The sequence below is a fragment of the Mixophyes fleayi genome, assembly GCF_038048845.1.
Source record: "Mixophyes fleayi isolate aMixFle1 chromosome 2 unlocalized genomic scaffold, aMixFle1.hap1 SUPER_2_unloc_2, whole genome shotgun sequence".
Taxonomy (NCBI): Eukaryota; Metazoa; Chordata; class Amphibia; order Anura; family Limnodynastidae; genus Mixophyes; species Mixophyes fleayi.
This window is the reverse complement of record NW_027445879.1, coordinates 168432-182607: the sequence shown is the minus strand read 5'-3', so window position 1 is coordinate 182607 and position 14176 is coordinate 168432. Positions and strand designations below refer to the sequence as shown.

The 14176-nt window shown below is 43.2% G+C and overlaps 1 long non-coding RNA gene across 1 annotated transcript; it reads left to right on the top strand.

The window, feature by feature from the left end:
• The first annotated feature begins 4858 nt into the window (after window positions 1–4858).
• LOC142109523 (uncharacterized) lies at window positions 4859–14021 on the top strand. The gene is made up of 2 exons (XR_012680411.1): window positions 4859–6045; window positions 12425–14021. It is a non-coding gene; the product is annotated as an uncharacterized LOC142109523 (long non-coding RNA).
• The last annotated feature ends 155 nt before the right edge of the window (window positions 14022–14176 follow it).

Below are 14176 nucleotides of genomic sequence, written 5' to 3'. Positions count from 1 at the left end.
AAGCCATCCTTCAGAGTTATGGACAGTAGTAACAACTCACTTCTTTTTTATTTTTCTCTCCGAGTCCTCATCTGAGGACCCGAAGCGCTTATAGCTTAAACCTGCTGGTAGGGAAAGTCCCTCTACCAGGACTATCTCCTCCTCTGACCGAGGGATAGCCCCTAACTTTGCTATCTCCCCTACTGACCCGCCAGGATCATTAATCTCCCGTACCACATCCCCCCCCTTCTGGCTACCCTGATCGCCAGACGGGTCAGTAGAATCACCCTGAGGATCTAGGATGCTACCAAGAAAGGGGCCTATAGGGCCTAAAGGAGGGTCTCCCTCTCGTAAAATAGGGACTGTATCCCCCCTTTTAGATACCCTCTTCCCTCTCACCAGACCCTTCACAGGAGACTCTTCCTCAAAAAAACTACCTGTGGGGTGGGCCTGTACTTTTAAACCTGCTGCCTCTTTCCCCCCCGAGGCCTCCAGAGATGCTTTCATATTATCCTTCAAGAAAGATCGTGCCGCTATTTTTATATTATCAGATTTTTTTTTAACCTTTGCTATTTCCCCCAATGACATTTCTCTTGACCTCCTTGATTTTTGTTTTTGCCTGGTTGCCTGAACCAGCTCTCCCCCTGCCTCTCTCACAATTTCCCCTTCGTCCATACTCTCCTCGCTACTAGTGAGGAATTGAAACTGGTTGGATAGCACCACTACCTCCTTTTCAACATGTTTTTTCTTTCCCCTAGCTTTCCTTGGCTTTGACCACTCGACCACCTCACTTATAGAGCTCTTAACCACCGCCTCAACCCTTGGGGGGAGGGGGGAAGGGAGAGGGGACTGCGAAGGGGCGAGGTCTACTGCCAGTTCCCTCTGTTCCTCCCTGCTCTCCTCATTCTCTACCACCTCCATCACCCCCACCAATTCTTCATCCGTGAACCCCGCATTATGCGCCGCATGGGGGCACCTACTGAAGGGATGGCCGATTACTCCACACAAGTTACATCTGATCTGGCTACACGATTTTGTCTCATGTCCCGTATCCCCACAATGCCCGCACTTTTGTTGGGGGCAATTCATACTGAGGTGGCGGAAGTCCCCACACTTATGGCACATCCTCGGCTGACCTGGGTAGAAACACTGGATTCTATCGCGGCCAATGAAAGCCGCTGAGGGCAAATGCACCAGGCCAGCCTCCGTGCTTTTGAGATCTACCGTGGTGGACCATCCGCCACCCCAGACCCCATGGCTTGGATCTGGCACTTTGACTAAAGGTGATGTTATCTTTGCGTATCTCCCAATCCAAAACCCCAAGTCTGCCGCAGGAATCGATTCATTCCTCACAAGAATTGTGACCTTCACCTTTTCTTGCCGGGTTATTGCTAGGGCCCTATAGCCCGTCCACGGATCCCTCAGCCTACACCCACCCCACCGATTCCAGAAGGCCTGTAGCCCCTGGTATGACATGAAACTAACGTCATATTCTGCTGTATTGACAGGGTGGATGCAGGCGAAGAGATCCGCCGGGACAAACCCAAAAGTGTGCAGGAAGTTCTTTAAAAAATCCGACCTGCTGGGAGGATCTTTCCCCATAAACTTCAGTTGCACTACGTTCCGTCTCCTAAAGGGTTGGGCCCCCATTGGCCCTTGCAACCTGGGCGTGACGTTAGCCCCTCCCCCCAGAGAGCTCGGGCCCGCTACAGCCCCAGCGTATGATTTTAATCCGGGTAATGGGCTTGGGTCTGCCACTTGACCCCTTCCTTCTAACTGGCTTCTGCCACCAACAGTACTAGGTTCAGGACCCCTTACCTCCTGTCGGGACCCAGACCCCCCTTCCCTGGCACGAGGTGCCAACTGCTTACCATCCCCCAGAATGCCAGGCATGGACTTAGATGCTTTCTCTATCAATTCTGCCGCCCTCTTTGCCCTGTCTGACACAAATAATGGGCCAAAAATTGTCTCAATGACTCTCTCTTGGACTGCGCTGGGACCCTCCCCTGTTTTCCCAGAGGTGCTTGTCGGGACCTCTGAGTCTCGATCATGCACGGGCTCATTCCTAGGTTTTGCCACATTGTTACCTTTTATAACATTCTTATCCCCCACCACATTTACTTTCCCAGCCTTGGGTACGCCACCTTGGGCTGTCGGATTTTGCCGACAATCCGGCTGCATAGCGGGGGGTAGCGCTGCCGCTGCGTCATAGGTACCAACATCAGTGCTCATCACAAACACACCGTTCACTGACACCTTATTCTCAACATTTGCATCAGATATTTTGACAGCATTATCTTTGTGCATTAAATTACTTAGGGCTTTTCCTACCGCTACCACAGTGTGATCAGAAGTAGACGCACTGGCTCCGATCACTGAGCTTTGGCTGTCGCTCGGCTGCGCTGCAGAGGAACGCGCCGCCACTTCGCAACGAGCCTCTGCCCCGATCTTTGAGCCAGCTTTTGCATCCACACTTGAAACAATAGCATTACGTGTTGTAATTTCTGAATTATCATTGACAGCATTATCTTTGTGCATTAAATCACTTAGAACATTTTCTACCGCTACCACAGTGCGATCGGAAGTAGACGCACTGGCTCCGATCACTGAGCTTTGGCTGTCGCTCGGCTGCGCTGCAGAGGAAACCGCCGCCACTTCGCAACGAGCCTCTGCCCCGATCTTTGAGCCAGCTTTTGCATCCACACTTGAAACAATATTATTACGTGTTGTAACTTCCGAATTATCATTGACAGCATTTGGGATTAGAGCTACGGTTGAACTCACCGGTCTCCGGGCGTCCGGGTACTCACTTCCGGTTTCTCCAGACAGGACTACAGGCTGCCGGGAGTGCATCATGCTCCCTTCCTCAGGGAACAGTGCCGCACTACCCTCGGGTCCGCCTTCCGCTTTCCCCGGGCCCTTCACAGACTTTTGCTCTCCCTCCATAACACGGATAGTCTCGTACAAGCCACCGTCCTCACTGTCTTCCTGGGCCGCGGCTACCTCATTCGGAGGCAATGCCGCCGAGTCTTTCAGGTTTGCTTTGTCCATGGCGGCTCTCAATTCTACCAATAGATTTTCCTTCTCCTTTACAGCCTCCAACAGATCGTCTATCTCAGCCGAGATGATCACACGGTCCCGGCTAATCGCCCGGTTTCTTTTCTTTTTCTTTTTTGCGATCATCCTCTCCAATCCTTCCACCTCTGCTTCTAATTCTCTGATCCTGGCCTCGGCGTCCGTCTCCTCCTGCTCACTGTCCTCTGATTCAGGCAGACTGACGGTCGCCGGGTCTATCGGCACCACAGGCTTGGTATCCCCCACACCACTCTGGCGTGCCGCTCTGGATCCTCGGCTCCCCAAGATCACTTTCGGGTCTGTTAGAGTGGAATTGTATGATTATTGATTTAATATCTATCATGTGCTAAGCTTTAGATGCTAATATGTTATGCTATGACTTTAAGAGAAATTAAGCAGATATTATTTTCAGTTTAAAAAGACAAATTATTCAAGGTTGGCCACGCAGCGCCATGTTCCCATCAACGAAAACATTCCAAGAACATGTAGCAACGTTCTTGATAAGATAAAACCCAAGGACTCAAAGATGGGGGCAGCACAAGGATATTGGCGAAAAGCCTGGAAAGAGATAACACACAAAGAAGAAAGAGTTGTTTGATCTTTGATGTAAAACTGAAATATATATTGTTAATTGATTTTCTCTCATTATTTTACTGTCTTATAATTGGTTGTTCAGAATCTATACCCCTAGACTTACATGTATAAAAATAAGCGCTGAAGTGGTCTCAAATTGGAACAGAATAAAGCTGCTCAGCATTATATCATACAGGTGTTGAGTATTTTCTGTTCACCAGTCGACTGAAAACAAAGAAAGATCTGACTGACATTGAAGGTGCTTGATAGAAGTATCGGTGAACCCCGATACCCCAACATTTCTGGGAGCTACGTCTGGGATGCTCCAATATCTCCACACCTGACGCCACACTCCATTGATGTCCAGAGAACTGCTGAACTAAATCCGGTGAGTAAGAAAAGTGTAGATTTCTACCTTCTTACTCAGTTCAGAATTTCTTTGTATGTCTAAGGAAAGTCAGTTGAGGTGATTAGAGGGTATTCTATGAACCCAATGTACAGTCAGAGGAAAGGATAATGAAATGATAAATGTATGGATACTGTAGATTATGATGGATGTAGACAATTTTAGTTAGAAGATAATAAGAGAGGTGTATGTAAGAATTGTACCTGCTGCATTGTTCTGAGAAAATATTCAGGTTGCAAGGGACCTAGACTAGAGTGTGTTACAACTACAAATGCATATTACGGTTTTGTAAGTAATGAAAAAGAACTATATTTTACATTAGGGTGCATTTGAATGAAGAAATACTACATATTGGCCACAAAATCATATGTTACCAGATTATAAACCTATATGTCCATACACTGACTTGAGGGGAAGAATCGGATCAGCCATAAGTGCCAGCCTTTTAATCTACAGCCGATAAAACTCACATCTGGTGTTCCTAGGGCAGACTAGGAGGTAAAGGATTAAAGATACTTATAGTCTGTACAAAGGGGAAAATTGTATTGCCTTATTCCACTTATAAGACATTGTATCCCAGATACTGACAGTACTGTGACCAGTAACCCAGTAAATGGGGGCACAGAACAGTAAGATGCCTACTATAGGCAAATCTATGGATATAATGAAAAAGAGAGAAGGTAGTAAAGCTCTTAAAAGAATTCATAAAGTACTCAAGAGAGCAGGATTTCCCCCAGAAGGGACATTAGACTTTAAGAAATGGTATGGGTTTTATTTGAATAATAAAGAATGGATAAAAAGGCTTGGCTATGAAGGTCAGGTCAATGTGTGGATATGCTAAATGTATGTTTGATCCTGCGCAGCTGAATGAGTGAGATGTGCCCCTCCCTTATTCTGTGTAAAAGATTTCAGTGTGTTGAGATAAGAAGCACTCTGTTTTTTGTTATCTGACAATGTATGTAATGCTGATAAAATATGTCCGGAGTGCTGAGTGATAATAACATGTTGAGGCTAACTTGTATTTAGTCTAATGCTGGGACTTGTAGTTCCACAGCAGTAGGCTGGAAGGTTTCAGCTGATTTTTCTTTCTCTGTATGTGAGTTTTGTCTCCGTCTTACTTCGTGTGAGGGAGATCTGTGTTTGTCTGTCTTGTCTGTTTTTTTTTTTTTTTGTTTTTTTTTATAAGAGACATGTTTCAAGGTTAAAGAAGTTGTACATTTTTGTAAATAATATAATGCCTGCCTGCTTAATTCTAAGCTTTTAAAGAGATGCATAACAAGTGTTGAAATGTTTTGGTCTGTCATTACACGATTCAGTGGACGGACAAGTTGGCTGGGGTCCAACAAGCCGTTTCTGTATTTGAACAAAATAATTTTGTTTCTGAAATTTGAGAAAAATAGCTTTCTCTTTAATGAAGTTGAGAATTGTGGGAGTGAGCCTTTACATGAAGATATATATTACAAGCTGTTTTTATCTGTGTGAAAATGGCGCTGATGAATGTTCTCAGAAATAAGGAGGGTTTGTTATGCCCATAAAGAAATTTTACGAGATAAAATGTCGTCTGTGAGCGAGAATTGTGAATATATATTTGTACTTTAAACATGGAAATCACAGAATCTGGAAATATGTGTGAATATTTGGTTTACAAAGAGATGATGAGAAAGGAGTGGCTTTGAACACTCGCCCAGGTCTCGTCACTTTGACATTCCCTGTTTGTGAGATTAGGGACTGCCCCTTTGAGGAAATCAGTTTTTCATTGTATGGAACGCATAGCGTCACAGTTAAGCTACAAAGAGAAACTTTTAAACAAGTGTCGTATTAGCAGCTGTTCAATGTGAATTAATAACAGTTACTGTAATTCCTAGTGAATAAATGTTAATCTCTATGCAAAAGTTTTTTTCTTCACAGAAGCTCTCCAGCTACAAAGCACCCTTTCAATCCAGATTGAATTTATCCAACTTCCAATGAATAGAAGTTTGCAATGTTTTGATCCACAGCTACAACAAACATAAGTAAAAACTAATCAAGAATTTAAAAACCGTAGACTCTGTGTCACTCACCGGACCGTGAGTGCCTCTTCCCGGACATTTAGGAACCGTGGTCGTCCTCCATCCTGAGGGTCTGCGCATGCGCAGCCCTTTCCTATCCTTCAGTGTATGTCCCTTTAACTTAATTGGCAGATCAGGCAACACTCCCTATATTAAGCACCTGTGGTCAACACCACGTTGCCTGATCTTGGAGTCTCATTCCCCATGAGTCTCTGAAGGTGTTCCTGTGTTTCCTCGTGTATTCAGCGCTGCTGATTCCTGTGGTTTCCAAACCACTTCTACCTCTGTGGTTTCCAAACCACTTCTACTCCTGTGGTTCCCATACCACTTCTACCATCAAGGGTATCATCGTGACTGTTAGCTGATTCCTTTCCGCTGCCTCCGTGCACTACAGTCTTCTAAACCACTTCAACTCTATCTCATATCATTGTGACTGTTTGCTGATTCCTATCCGCTGCCTCTGTGCACTTCAGCCACTCTCCACATCTACTCACCTGTTCATCATCAAGACTGTCAGCTGATTCCTATCCGCTGCCTCCGTGCACTACAGTCTCCAGCTTGCAACTCGTCTGTGTTTCCTCATCGTGACTGTTAGCTGATTCCTATCCGCTGCCTCTGTGCACTACAGTCTCCAGCGTACAACTCGTCTGTGTTTCAACATCGTGACTGTGAGCTGATTCCTATCCGCTGCCTCTGTGCACTACAGTCTCCAGCGTACAACTCGTCTGTGTTTCAACATCGTGACTGTTCGCTGATTCCTATCCGCTGCCTCTGGGCACTACAGTCTTCATCTCATCTCTCCCGTGTTTCCCCGAGACTGCTGCTATTATTGCCATCCGCTCCTCTCCGTGATCAACAGTTCCTGGTCTACTCTGCTCACCCGTGTTCCATCGCTATCTGCACCTGCTGGTTGCTACTGGTTACCTCCGTGTGTCCGCAGAGCCCTGCTGCTGCTGCCAGCGCTAATCGTCCATCTACTGCTGATCCGCTCTCCACGCCTTCCCTGTGTTCCGCTGGTCTCTACCCACCTGTCAGCAGTGGATTCGTGTCTCATCCGCTATCCTGCTGCTAGATCATCACCATTCTCCTGGGTCCTCCAAGATTCCAGTTCCGCGTTCTACCGATTCCTGTGGATTCGGGTCCCTGTTGGTTTACTTACCTGTGCGCTGCACCTACTAGACCTCTGCTTCATCCATCCAGGGACTTCTCATCCTGCCGGCCTCCTGCCGCTCAGGTATCGCTGCACTTCTGTCTGACTGCCTGCTTCTGAACCACGGTATGCATACTTCTCATTGACTGTGCTGGTGTATTGCATATCTTGCTGGACTGTGTTGGTTCTCCTCTGGAGTTTGCTCTCCGCTGAGTCTGTTGCCATCATTGACTATACTATCTTGTTCCGGATTACTTCAAGAGACTTTCCATATTTGCAGTGCTGTTCAGTCATTCATATATATATCTATATTGTGCATATTACTGTGGATCGTGTTAAGGTGCCGTGTTTACCCTGTGTTGCAGTCTCTCCCCGTGCACCTCCTCACTTATATATTCTGTGGTACAACTTGCTAGTAGCAGACCACTGATCCCTGTTTCCAGTATCACCTGTTCCAGTATCCTCTCACATAGCAGTGGTACAACTTGCTATCGCAGACCACTGACTCCCCGGATACCTCCACTTGGATTCCATTCCTTCACTCAGACAGCGGTACAACTTGCTATCCGCAGACCGCTGACTCTCATCACCTCCTCGTTTCTGTTGGACATTCCTCCTCACTATAGCAGTGGTACAACTTGCTATCGCAGACCACTGACTACCCTCACGTGTCCTTGTCCATACAGTTCCTCGTGTACTACTACCTCCATATTACCAGTGTTGCTAGTCATAGACTTTCCTGAGCATCTCATCATCTGCTATTTACTGTTCCGTGATCACCCTGCTACCAGAGTACCCTATTACCACCTATATTGCTCTGGTAAGCCTACCACCTGGTGATCCCTGGGTAAAGACTCCTAGTGCCCGTGACACTCTGCTGAGTAATGATTACCTTGTTTTGGAAAGAGATATTAGAGTTTATGTGCTATTCGCATAGCAAATGCATGAACCAGATGGTTTTTCTGTATGTGCAGAAAGCAAAAGGTTTTTATTTTTATCCTCATAAGAATTTTGAGTCAATCAGTGTTGTAAACGCATTCACTGCCATTATTTACTGTGCTATAATAGTAGTATACTGCAAGTCCTTCTTTGTATCGTGGGTATGGTAATGCATTGATGGGAATTCAATGTTTGTACGGAAATGAAAAAGATTTAAGACTTTATGAGCTATTATCTGTGTTTTTGCATTAGCATTTCTGGGTGATAGTAAGACATTTACACTCTCCACTGAGCAAAACCAAATGTTTAACCAATTTTAAGCTAAAGCAACTTCAGCACCAGCACTGGCTTTGCCAGATTGTGACAGAGCTACTTAAGCACACAAAGTTTAAGGCTTCACTCACAATAATGCCCAACATCGCAGACTGTTTAAGACCAGATTCCTCAATGGCCTTTCTGAAACATATTGTCAACAATTGTTCCTTATAAGACCAGAAGTAGTAACAATGGAAATGCAATCCATGCTCCAAGTCCTAGAAGGTATAGAAGACCGGGAAAAGGAGAAGCAAAGGAAAGTCAAAGACAAGTCCCAAACCGTTCATGTGGTCCAAGAAAATCAAGACTGGAAGGTTCGTACAGACACAAGAGGTGCACCTGAGCAATAAATAAAGGAAAAAGGAAATATGACTCTGCCAGAAATGAAAAAACAAGGAGTTTGTTTCTTTTGCAAACAAAGAGGCCACATGAAAAGAGATTGCATTAAACATAAGAAATGGCTGGAAAGAAGAAATCAACAAGCTACAGACCAACAACTGGCATAGGAAATTGGCACTCCAATGTACCTCCGGCTCACATATAACCAAACTCTGAAAGATGACTTAACTAAAGGCCTAATGAATATCATATTACCCAATGGTCAAGAACGTGAGTGTCTAATTGATACTGGAGCAAGCCACACTGTATTAAGAAAACAGGAGGTACCTCAACAACTATTAACAGAAATTTATTTACCTGCTACAGGCCTAGCAGGAAAAGAAGTAAAACTAACAGAAAGTAAACCAGTTACACTTTTAGTAGGTGAAGAGACAATTGAAGTACCAATACAATTTCTCACTTCCTCATCTTGTCCCTATAATCTGTTGGGAGCAGATGTACTTTCAAAGATACAAGCCAGCATCAAATACACCCCAACTGGAGTAAAACTAACAAGTCAACTCCCATCTCCAGTCCAAGAAGAGCTTACAGCAGCAATCTAGATGCTAGAGCAGATGAGCACATGTCACAAGGATAAGACTGTTAATCTACCAGATTGGCTGAATATAGTACCAGACAAGTTATCGTCCAAAGGAAAACAGGATGTGGGTACACCTAAAGTAAGTCCTGTAAAACTGACACTAAAGCCAGGAACACATCCTGTCTCAATTAAACAGTACCCACTTGCTGCAGCTCAAACCAAAGCAATCTCAGAACAAATACAAGAATATCTACAAATAGGGGTGTTAAGAAAATGTCACTCTCCTTATTCTACACCCCTATTCCCAGTAAAGAAACAAGATGTTGGACAAGGGGGTGCAATACTGGATGGTTTATGACCTAAGAGAGGTCAACAAAAGACTTCTGATCAACACTCCCATTGTACCCAACCCCCACACTTTGCTTAATCAGATACCACCAAATGCAAAATGGTTTTCAGTAATCGACTTGGCAAATGCTTTCTTCTCAGTCCCAATCACAGAAGATAGTCAACTCCTTCTAGCCTTCACCCATGATGGAAACCAATATTGTTGGACAAGACTCTCTCAAGGAGGAGCCACAAGCCTATCAGAATTTTCAGAAGCAATGGCACTAATTCTCCAAGGATGGAGGCCTATCAATCCAACTACTCAACTTATTCAATATGTAGATGATCTCATGATGGCTGCGGAAGCTGAAGAAGAATGCAAAGCAGAAACACTGTCATTACTTTGTTTTCTGGCCGAACAAGACTGCAGAATATCACAAAGCAAGTTGCAACTAGTACAGGAAAAAGTAATATTCTTAGGACATTGTATCTCTGCAGGAACCAGACATCTTACAACTGAAAGAGTTAAAGTTATACGAGACATGAAGACACCAAAAACAGTCAAAGAAATTAGAGCCTTTTTGGGACTCCTCGGATATTGCAGAGAGTGGATTCCCTCAGCTTCAATTCTTATGCAACCACTGTATGAATGCTTGAGGAAACAGGGAACAGAACCGCTCAATATAACTGAAATAGAGAATGCAGTGCAAGCCCTGAAACATGCTATCTCTACTGCACCAGCACTTGGACTACCAGACTATCTGAAGCCTTTCACATTGTTCTGCCATGAGCAGTCAGGACATGCTCTAGGAGTCCTCACACAGAAACATGGAACGAAGCAAAGGCCACTGGCCTATTATTCTGCACAACTCGATCCAGTTATAAGAGGTTCTCCATCATGTATACAAGCAGTAGCAGCAGCAATACTGAAAGAAAAGGTAGCAGATATGGTATTGGACCATGCACTTATTATTCAAGTTCCACATACAGTCACAGAAATTCTTAATCAAGCAAAAACAAGACATTTGTCTGCAGCTAGACTAACTAAATATCAGGTAGCCTTGCTCAGCGCCTCACATGTAACAATTACCAGATGCACAATCCTCAATCCAGCAACCCTGCTCCCCATTGATGATTCAGAAGAGAGGAGTAAGGGGAGTCGCAAAGAAGATGAATCATCAGACAGGGGATATGAGGACCTGAGTGAAGCGTCTGAAGAAGAAACTGAAGAAATACACACACAAAAATTTTCACATGATTGTTTGGAACTTATGAAATTAGAGACTTCAGCGTTGCATAATGTCACTGACACACCACTTTCAGATGCAACCCTAACTCTTTATGTAGATGGATCTAGATACTATGTGGATGGAGTTCCATATACAGGTTATGCCATCACAACTGAGGAAGAGGTGCTTGACTCAGGAACACTGTCTAATGGAGCATCAGCACAAGAAGCAGAATTATTAGCTCTAACTAAAGCTTGTGTATATGCAGAAGGACAAAAAGCCAATGTATATACAGATTCACGTTATGCCTGGGGAGTGGCGCATGACTTCGGTCCCATTTGGAAAAGCAGAGATTTCCAAGAATCAAATGGAAAATCCATCAAACATGCAAACTTGATTAATGAACTGTTTAGAGCATTGGAACTCCCTAAACAAGTGGGAATTATAAAGGTTCAAGCTCACACTAGAGAACAAACTCCAGAAGCAAGAGGAAATAACTTTGCAGATCAAGCAGCAAAAAAAGGCAGCCCTCCAACCAAAGAATACTACATTTCTTGTAGACTCAACAGAAGGTGACACAGACAAATTTCAATTCCCAGACCTACAAAGCTTTAAAGACTTTCAGAAACAAGCAACAAAGGAAGAAAAGAATAAGTGGGAAAAAGAAGGTGCACAGCTTGATGAGCAAGGAATATGGTCAAAAGAAAATAAATGGTGCCTACCAAGAGCCTTATACCCAGTAATGACTCAGATTGCACATGGACAAGTACATCATTCCAAAGAGGCAATGACAAATAGGGTATGGAAAAATTTGATTGCCCCTGGATTTAACTGTGCGGACACAAACTGTGTGGCAGCTTGCTGGATATGTGGAATACACTATTTAGGGCAAAGAGTAAAGACCCCAAAGGCTTTCTATCCCTTTCAGAGACTTCAGATCGACTATATACAACTTCCTAAATGTGGTACCTACGAGTATGTGTTAGAAGGAAAAGCTACTGCTAAAAATACAGCAAAGAAATTAATCTCAGAAGTCATCTATAGATATGGCATACCTGAAGTTATTGAATCAGATAGAGGTACAACCTTTACAGAAGAGATAATGAAGCATGTAATGAAGAACTTGGGAGTATCACAAGCTTTTCACACTCCTTATAGGCCACCAGCAGGTGGGAGGGTAGAAAGGCTTAATGGTGACATTAAATTAAAACTACAGAAAATGATGCAAGAAACCAAAAAGACTTGGTTAGAATATTTACCAATAGTTCTGTTTAACATTAGAACTACACTTATGAAGAGACACAGGTTTAGCACCAAATGAGATACTGTTTGGCACAGCACAAAGAACAGGCTGTTATTTTCCATAGCAACTACAGCATGTACGTGGTGATTTGTTGAACTATGTTGCTTTATTACAGAAACAACTAACTGAAATACATGGTCAAATGTTCTCCTTCATTCCAGACCCTAATTTTGATACAGGTACCCATAAACTGCTATCTGGTGACTGGGTGGTCATAAGAAAGCACATCAGGAGACGTCTTGAACCCAGATATAAGGGTCCTTATCAAGTCCTGTTGACGACTCCCATGGCAGTGAAAGTACAGGAAAAAGACACCTGGATTCACGCATCACACTGCAAAGTCTTCAAATCAGGGGAGTCTTGTTCTGATAAATAGAAATGACTGTCTTATGGTATTGATATGTCTTACCAGAATATTTGTGCCTGAAGTAGGGGTCAAGGCCTCCCTGACCCAGTATGAAACAGACAGATAAGTGACAAATTGCCTATGTCACTGTGAGAAACAGAAGGGGAAGGAGTGCTCAACAATTTGCACTCATAGGAGAATAAACTTTGAAAATGCCTTTGTGAATACATAACCTCATTGGCAAAGTTGTCAGCAATGATTCATTTTGAATATTGGGAATATTGCCATTAGTAGCAAAGGGTTTGGCAATCCAGCTCATTGTATATGTGGTAGAGAAAATTGTTATATGGCTGATTAAGAAATTACTGACACTTGATTGTTGTTCCTGCAGGAAAAATAATGAGCTTCCAGAACCAGTAATGATCACAGAAATTTCTACAAGTTTATGTCTGAGACAAACAGTGAACATTATCAGCAATGGTCAACAATCAAACCAAAAACCTGCACAGTCTGCAACAAGAGATTGACAGTGACCATCGAGAAACCAGAATGAAAATTGATGTCCTATTCATTAGTGGGACATATTTGTTAAAGAATCTTATTCCATATAGAAAGCAATGAATATCTTGATTCATCCATTGATACTAATTCTTCTTGTACTAACTATAATGATTATATGGAACTGCTACTTAAAATGTAATACAAGAAAGCTTTTGAATAGATATCAGCAAAGTATTCCCCTCTATGCACCGAGATAAAACATTAAGTAGGGAAAGAAAAGTTATGGTGATAAAGTACCAGAGATATGTGCTTAATGAATTCTTGTTCTAATCATATGGGGTCCTTATGATACCATATGTTTAAATGTAGGTACTAACTGTCTTCTGCTGAGTATCGCCATGACTGATAGGTAGAGGTTAATAGTTGATATTTAATCAAAGAGGGGAATGTTAGAGTGGAATTGTATGATTATTGATTTAATATCTATCATGTGCTAAGCTTTAGATGCTAATATGTTATGCTATGACTTTAAGAGAAATTAAGCAGATATTATTTTCAGTTTAAAAAGACAAATTATTCAAGGTTGGCCACGCAGCGCCATGTTCCCATCAACGAAAACATTCCAAGAACATGTAGCAACGTTCTTGATAAGATAAAACCCAAGGACTCAAAGATGGGGGCAGCACAAGGATATTGGCGAAAAGCCTGGAAAGAGATAACACACAAAGAAGAAAGAGTTGTTTGATCTTTGATGTAAAACTGAAATATATATTGTTAATTGATTTTCTCTCATTATTTTACTGTCTTATAATTGGTTGTTCAGAATCTATACCCCTAGACTTACATGTATAAAAATAAGCGCTGAAGTGGTCTCAAATTGGAACAGAATAAAGCTGCTCAGCATTATATCATACAGGTGTTGAGTATTTTCTGTTCACCAGTCGACTGAAAACAAAGAAAGATCTGACTGACATTGAAGGTGCTTGATAGAAGTATCGGTGAACCCCGATACCCCAACAGGTCCGACTCAGCCTCCCCATCAGGGTTTACGCACATAGCTTTGTTC